Source organism: Maylandia zebra, linkage group LG15 (genome assembly GCF_041146795.1).
Source record: "Maylandia zebra isolate NMK-2024a linkage group LG15, Mzebra_GT3a, whole genome shotgun sequence".
Lineage (NCBI taxonomy): Eukaryota > Metazoa > Chordata > Actinopteri > Cichliformes > Cichlidae > Maylandia > Maylandia zebra.
In genome coordinates this window covers 28159071-28167524 of record NC_135181.1, presented here as the reverse complement: position 1 = coordinate 28167524, position 8454 = coordinate 28159071, and the positions used below count along the sequence as shown (strand labels likewise).

The 8454-nt window shown below is 44.6% G+C and overlaps 2 long non-coding RNA genes across 2 annotated transcripts; both read left to right on the top strand.

Moving 5' to 3' along the window:
- The first annotated feature begins 1775 nt into the window (after nt 1-1775).
- LOC143412795 (uncharacterized) lies at nt 1776-2397 on the top strand. The gene is made up of 3 exons (XR_013093333.1): nt 1776-1837; nt 1924-2041; nt 2173-2397. It is a non-coding gene; the product is annotated as an uncharacterized LOC143412795 (long non-coding RNA).
- Nucleotides 2398-3237: 840 nt separating this feature from the next.
- On the top strand, nt 3238-7955 carry LOC143412794 (uncharacterized). The gene is made up of 3 exons (XR_013093332.1): nt 3238-3272; nt 7322-7411; nt 7632-7955. It is a non-coding gene; the product is annotated as an uncharacterized LOC143412794 (long non-coding RNA).
- Nucleotides 7956-8454: the final 499 nt, after the last annotated feature.

The window sequence follows — 8454 nt, the reverse complement described above, 5'->3', positions numbered from 1 at the left end:
TCAGCGTGGATTACGCCCCGGCAGTAATTCCACAACTGCGCGAGATACTGAGACTGTGAGTCCGCAGGATCCATTTGATGGTTGCATCGTTCTGTCATGGTTGGCTGTGTGGCAGGAGTGGTGGATCCAAAATGCAGAACTCAGACACAGAAGTTCAACTTAAAGCGCAGCTTTATTGCTGGAAACCCTCTTACTAACTAAAGGCATCAAAAGACAAAGAAAAACGCTGGTGGACTAAAACACTGAAGCAGAAAACACTGAACTGGAAACAAAACACTGGCAACACGGAGGCAAAACACACATAGCCTGTTGAGGGTACGACGCAACACTGACTCAGAGAAACACAGGGTCTAAATACACTGGGAAGTAACGAGGAGAATGAGACACAGAAGGAGAGCACAGCTGGGGGAAATTAGAACTGACGAGACAAGCAAAGCAGGACACATTCACATAAGTCACGGACCTTCAAAGTAAAACAGGAAGGATCACACAGAGACGCAAACTTGACACCGTGGAGACAGCAACTAAGAAACAGAGACATAAACCATAAGGCAGAGGACTCTAAGAACCGATAGACACGGAGGGGAACTCAAACATGCAGACATAGACTTACAGAACAGAGGGGACACAGAGAAACGAGAAGGGCAAGGGATCGAAACTAGAAACTATAGAATAACTCACACCAAGTACAATAATACAAAAATCACAAAGAACTAAAATGCTGGGTCAGGAGACCCAGGACCCTGACAGCCTCACAGGAAGCACTGTCCCTGGTGTAATGTGTATGGCCTTGTGATGTAGCATAACTTAAGCAGCAAGGAAGGTGTCATGGTTCTGGGTCGTGTGACCCAGTGTGTTATGTTTAGCCTATTTTGATGTTTATGGTTTGTTTAGGTTCTCTAAGGTAGCCCAGCCATTTGTATATATTACCCTTGCATTAAGTCACCCTTGCCCTTCGTGTGTTTATGTCTGTGTGTCTTGTACTGTCAAGTTCATGCTGTCAGTTATGTCATCTCCCCTGTACTAAGTTTCCCTGGGTCATGAATCCTGTCTGCGTGGTTATGTTTAGTTCTTGTCATGTCTAATTTCCATGTTTCCTGTTTTACTTTGTAAGTCTGTATTCATTGTCAGTGTATTCAGTTGCACCCTCCTGTCCTGTCGTTAGGTTCATGTGTGTCAGCTGTGATCCCATGTGTGGCCACTTCCCCTGATCATCCCTCATGTGTATTTAGTCTCTGTGTTTCATGTAGTCTGCGTCGCGTCGTCTGTGTTATCTCCCCTACCCCTTGTCATAGTTTCCCAGCCTTAACTAGTCCTAGTTTGTACTTTGTTTAGCCATAGTTTTCCCAGTCTATGTTCAGGTTTTCCCTCAGTTGCTTTGCTGCCTTGTTCCTTAAGTTTTCGGCCCTAAATAAAGGCTCGCCTTCTGTTAAGTCCGGTTTTGTGTCCTCACCTCTGTTTGCTAGTGATGGGACGTTCTGTATCGAGGCGTGTGTCGAGTAATGGAGGGGGCGTTTCCGCGAAGCGCGTATCGAGGCTTGCTTCATTTATGGGAGGAGCTGAAAATGATGACGTCCGAAGCCTCGCTGCCCGGCTGTACCACGTGACTGGTTCATGAAGTGGTTCGAACTTTGCCGCGAGATATGACAGCGATATAAACCCCTCAGACTTCATTCAAAAATGTGGGTGTTTGATGGAGAGTTGCGGTTAGTGAGAGTTTGGAGACCGTATGGAGGTTTATGAGAGTGAGGAAAGTCAGGAGAGAATAGAGCCAGCTAAGAAGAGGAGGATGTCCTCCCCTGTGTGGGAACATTTTGATCTTATTCCTCCCAACAAGGTATGTAAATTTCTACAGAAGATGTATTTTCGTGATACTGATGGTGCAATACAATTTATGTTGAGCTGTCTTGACTTTTGTACAAGGTGAAGTGTTTGCTATGTGCCAGGGAGCTGGGATATAACAGCAACACCTCATCCATGCTTAGGCACTACAGAGCTTTGCATGAGAATAAGGGGGACACCGATCGTGGAGCAAGACCAGGTGAGCCATCAAATGCAATGATAATATAGCATGCAGTAATGTTACTAAATGATATAACAATATTATACAACTGTTATAAGTTACGTGTGTGATATTTATATTTGTGCTTTATCTTTATTGTCTTTCCTCAGGAGAACAATCTCAAATAGATGAAGACCTGGTCAGCATGGTGATTGAGGACTCCCAGCCATTTAGCATTGTGGAGGACAAAGGATTCAAAAGATTTGTTAAATCATTAAATCCTAGCTATGTTCTCCCCACTAAAAAGGTCATAAAAGCAGTGAAAATTTAGTTTTTACAGAATAAAATGTGAACAGGCAGGACTGAGGCTCAAAGCCTCAGTGTGTAGCTGTCCATACCTCAACGTTACGAAAGCACAACCACTGTCCACACCCCAACCACACCTCACCTCACAGTAAATGATCATTTCCATTTCAAGCATTTCCAAATAATCATTTCCCATACTGCCACTATAAATATACACAGTATACTGCCATCACTACAATATACATGTTTTACACACTCCTTTTGTTGTTGACATTTACAGGCTGTGTGCAAAATGCCACACTCTTCAAATTCATGCCAGCTATTATTTTTACGTCCAGTAGGTGTCCTGCTAGAGCAAATGAAGCTTCATGAAGCTTCGCGTTGGGGTGAACCAATTGGATGAAAAGCTTCAGTGCTTCATCTGCCCATCACTACTGTTTGCTCTTGGGTCCTCCACTCACTCCACACGGTCTGCCACGGCGGTCCGTGACAGAAGGTGATAAGTAAATAGCATTAGCAGACAATTGAAGTTCTTTTTAAGCATACTTTATTGCTAGCATCTCCCTTTTACCATAAAACAATCAATCAGGCATGCAAAAATCCCACTGGCTTTATACAAGACTTTGCCCACACCTGACCTCGTTAGTCCCTACCATTGAACAAAATAGGTCAAACCAAATAATACAATTCTAAACAAAGAACAGGAATAAAGTCATGCATGAAACTGACAAACTCATTTACTCAACTAAATAGTTTGTAAAGTAAAACACTGCATACAATATAACTCAAAAGGCTACTTTAAAGAAAACAAACAATACTATACAAAATGAAAAACCCTCCATTTGGTTACACCCGGTGATCCAATCATTGACCTCATGACCCTATATAAACAGGAAGTAGTGGGCGGCCCGTCCCATACACCTGTCTCACATATAGGACCTGCAAGCACAACATGGACACCATGGTAAGTATAACCAAAGCAACATAAAGAAACATAATTTACTAGACATGTGCCTGTAAACAGAAGAGAATTCAGATGATCTGATGGTTAGTAGTGTTTGCTTTAAAACACATGCATGGATGTAAAGAATGTAACTACTGCTACCACAAACAAAACCCGGGATATTGTGTGTTAAGAGAAGTTACACCAGCAATGTCTAAATTAAAGCATTATGGCTGACTGTAAAATAACAGAACACAGAATAACAATATACGCAAGTGACAAATGGCAAATGAATTCTGTCCTAGCCACTTTGTCACATTTCCCCCCCCCCCCTTAAGTCCGTTACTCTTCATAGGAACGGGAAAGAAAGTCTGCCACAACATTCTTTTTCCCTGCTCTATACAGAATCTTAAAACAATATGGCTGCAGTGAAAGATACCACCTCGTGATTCTTGCGTTGGTGTCTCTCATTCTGCTCATCCACTGTAAAGCTCGATGATCAGTTTCAAGCACAAATTCACCTCCCAGTAGATAGTATCTCAGAGTGTCCAAAGCCCATTTTATTGCCAAAGCTTCTTTTTCAATTGTGGAATACTTCATTTCTCTGGGGAAGAGCTTACGGCACAGGTCTTTGGTCCTCTCCATCACCTTGCAGCAACACAGCTCCCAGCCCAACTCCTGAAGCATCAGTCTGTACAATAAACAGGCACGTAAAGTCTGGACACTGCAACACAGGCTCATTACACAAACAGTTTTTCAAATCCATGAATGCAGCCTCACACTCTGGAGTCCATTTAATTTTGTTGGGGCATGATTTACGAGTTAAATCACTAAGAATAGCTGATCTGGTAGAGAAATTAGGGATGAAACAACGATACCAGCCAGCTAAACCCAGGAAGGATCTCAACTTTTTCTTTGTAGTTGGACAAGAGGCAAGGTTCTCGACCTTACTCACCTGAGGGCGGATGACCCCACCCCCAATGACGTAACCCAGGTACTCCACCTCGGTCTGTGCAATGTGGCACTTCCCAGGGTTGATGACTAGTCCAGCTGTTCTGATGCGTTGCAGGACATCAGCCAGATGTTTCACATGGTCCTCCCATGTCTCGCTGAACACCACAATGTCGTCAATATACGCTGCTGCATAGCCATCAGCTCCTTTCAGAACCAAGTTCACCAGCCTCTGGAACGTGGCTGGAGCTCCATGTAGTCCGAAAGGCATAGTTCTGAAACGATAAAGTCCGCTGGGAACCCTGAATGTAGTTAAATCCCTTGAGGACTCTGTTAGGGGGACTTGCCAATAACCTTTACAAAGGTCGAGTGTTGTGAGGTACTTGGCATTACCCAAGCGCTCAATCAATTCATCCACTCTTGGCATAGGATATGCATCAAAAACAGAGACAGCATTAAGTTTTGAGAAGTCAACACAAAATCTCTGTCTTGCATCATTTTTCTTGGGGACGAGTACCACAGGGCTACACCACTCACCTCTAGATGGCTCTATAATCCCTGTTGCAAGCATTTCTTCCACCTCCTGTTTCAATGCTGGCATTAGCTTTGCTGGAACTCTGGGGGTGGTATCCCTGATGGGTGGTTGATTCGAACAACGCAGGTGTATGTCATGCTGAATAAGATGGGTGTAGCCTGGCTTTGTGCTGAAAAGCTCCTGTGGCATTATGGCCGCGAGCTCCTCCTGCTGTTCTGGTGATAGATGGCTCAAATCCGGAAATAGCTTTTCTTCAGTACTGGTGGGAAAGAATTGCTCTTGAGGCTCTTCTTCCTGCAGTACAACACGAGCTCACAACTGAAGTGATTGCTCTGGCTTCTCAATCCACTCCCTCAACATGTTGACATGAAACACCTGTTGCTTTTTCCGACGATTCGGCATGTTGAGCTCATAAGTGACAGGACCTGCTTTCCTGTTTATCACAAATGGCCCCTAAGAGACTGCTTTCAGTGGTTGGCAAAAGGAGCAACACTTTTTGTCCTTCTTTAAAGGTCCTCCTGCGAGCTGTCTTAGCATAGTTCTGTTTTTGACGTCGCTGGGCACTTACTAGGTGACAATGAGCCAGTTCCTGAAACTGTTCAAGCTTGTCCCTCATTTTCAACACATAAGAGAGGGAAGAGCACTGTTTTTCAGGGCTAGCTTCCTCCCAAGCTTCCCGAAGTACATCCAGTGGACCTCTGACATTATGGCCGTACAAGAGCTGAAACGGAGAAAATCCAGTTGATGCTTGTGGTACCTCTCTATAGGCGAAAAGCAAAAATGGAAGCCATTGGTCCCAGTCTTTTCCCGATTCTCTTACGAACCTCCTCAGCATTGATTTCAGGGTTTTATTAAACCTCTCAACAAGTCCATCAGTTTGTGGATGATAAGGGCTCGTTTTGATTCCTGTAATTCCCAGAAGTTTGTAGACTTCTTTCAACAGGTTGGAAGTGAAGTTTGAGCCTTGGTCTGTCAAGATTTCTTTGGGAATACCCACCCTTGAAAACATCTGTATCAGACAATTAGCTATTTGGCGGGCTTTGACCCTTCTCAATGGAAAAGTTTCAGGATACCTTGTTCCATGGTCACAAATCACTAGAATGTACCTATGCCCTGAACCAGTGGGCCCATTGGACCATTGTCCAATGGGCCGACAATATCCATGGCAACACGAGAAAAGGGGACGTCTATTACAGGCATAGGAATGAGTGGGGCTCTGTCTCCTTTCCTACTTGGGGCTGTCAACTGACACTGTGGACATGATTTGCAAAACTGGGCAGTGTCTGAAAATTGCTGTGGCCAAAAAAAAACGAGTTACCATTCTGGAAAAGGTTTTAAGATGTCCTAAGTGGCCTGCCCAAGGAACTGAATGAGCCAACTGCAAGACTACAGGCCTTAAGCTTTTGGGAACAACCAACTGGTCACCAACTTTGCTACGACGATATAGTCGTTCATTCTTAACAATGAATACTTCCCGTACTCTTTCTGTAATCTGTGCTGATTCTTGGGTGCTCTAAGCGAACAGGGGTGCTAAAGAGGGGTCCTCCCTTTGGAGTTGGACAATATTGCTCGGGACAACCAGGAGCTCATCGATCTCTGGTTCAGGAAGTGACTCAGCAATTTCTGTCCCCCTCACTTTTTCCTGTCTTCTCTGCATTTTACTTTTCTTTATATGCGGCCTACTTGGTCTGTCAATATCTGGAATTTCACTGTCTGCATAGGGCAACTCACTCAAACCTGGCTCTGACTGAGAAGCTTTATTACCAGACCTAGTGACTACTAGCAGACCTTCACATGCAACATGCAGATTCTTCTCTTCTCTGTCCTTCTCTGTCTTTGCTAATAACTCCCCAAGAATTGGCATGTCCCGGCCCAACACAATCTGGTAGGGAGGTTTATCCATTACTCCAACTGTAAGTACGTACTCCTTTTCATTAACTTGCAGGCAAACATTGGCAATAGGATAATCAACATTATCACCTTGAACACACCAGACTTTAACTTTACCACAAAATGTGGTGTCGCTAGGGAGGCAATCTTGCCTGACAAGTGTGCGGCTACTGCCTGAATCCAAGAGGGCAACACACGGTTTTCCCTCAATGAAAACACAGATGGTGTGCTCCTGATCACTGGAGGGTACTAGAGACTCTGTTTCTTCCTCTAGCAAGTCAAAACACTGTGGTGAAAGACACATGTAAGTCTTACTGACTTGCTGACCTGGGCAATCTGCCTTAAAGTGACCTGCTTGACCACAGGCATGACACACCAACGGGCCTCTCTGCTTTACTTCTCTAGCGCGGCTACTGCTAGTGATTGGGGAACTTTGTTTAGGGCTTTTAGCTTTTTACCCATTCCCACCCCCTGACCTACCCACAAAAACATTGGCTGAACTGGGTTTTCCTACCATGTACCCTTTTTGTGGGCGTCGGGCTGCAAGAAAAGCCTCTGCCATCTCTGCAGCTTCTTTTGAAGTGGTGGGGTTGCGCTCTTTCACCCAGGTCCTCAGCTCTGGGTTAAGAACTCTGAGAAACTGTTCCATCACTATGACATCTCCTATTTGGTCCTTTGTCTTCTCCTTTGGAAGCATCCACTTTTCATATAGGTCTTTAAGGCGGGTTCGCAGCTCTTTGGGTGTCTCATCGTCCTTCACCATCATGTTGTGGAATCCGGTTCGGTAAGTCTCAGCACTTATTTCAAATTTTTCAAGAACGGCGGTTTTTACCTTATCATAGTCCATTGTTTCTTCAGTGTCCATAGCAACATATGCCGCACGTGCTTTACCACTAAGAAGTGGAGCCAGATGCAGTGCCCATTCTTCTTGTGGCCACTGACATCCTGTTGCAATCCTCTCAAAAGTGGTTAAATAATGTTCAATATCTTCATCCTCACCATAGGGCTGCATCTTCGGGCCTTTCCAACCGCTTACTCTGTCCAGATTGGATGAATGTGGTGCTGTGGAAGATTCAGGGGGGTTTCCTCGCTGTTGAACAAGTTGCTGCACCTTTTGCCGCACTGAAGAACTCAGAGGCACTCCGGAATCAGCTACTGCACCTTCCCACAGCATCTGATGCTCCCGGCGCTCCGACTGGACCTCCTGCTGCAGTTGGCTGAACTGGTGTTGCATTCTATGCCACCATTCATCCTGGCGTTGTCTGTCCTGCTCCCATTTTGCCTCACGGTCAGCATGCTGTTGCATCAGGCCTTTTAATAAAGTTGAGAGCTCTGAGAGACTTTGTGCTTCCGTGCTGTGCTCACCCGTAGCTTCTGGCAGGTTGCCATCATCTTGGGCCTCCTCTGGGGGAAAATCTGTTGGCCCTTGAGGTTTCCTTGACTTGGCTGATTTCTGCATTGCTATAACCTATTGGCCTGGAGCCACTGCTGCCACCATTTGTGATGTAGCATAGCTTAAGCAGCAAGGAAGGTGATAAATAAATAGCATTAGCAGACAATTGAAGTTCTTTTTAAGCATACTTTATTGCTAGCATCTCCCTTTTACCATAGAACAATCAATCAGGCATGCAAAAATCCCACTGGCTTTATACAAGACTTTGCCCACACCTGACCTCGTTAGTCACTACCATTGAACAAAATAGGTCAAACCAAATAATACAATTCTAAACAAAGAACAGGAATAAAGTCATGCATGAAACTGACAAACTCATTTACTCAACTAAATAGTTTGTAAAGTAAAACACTGCATACAATATAACTCAAAAG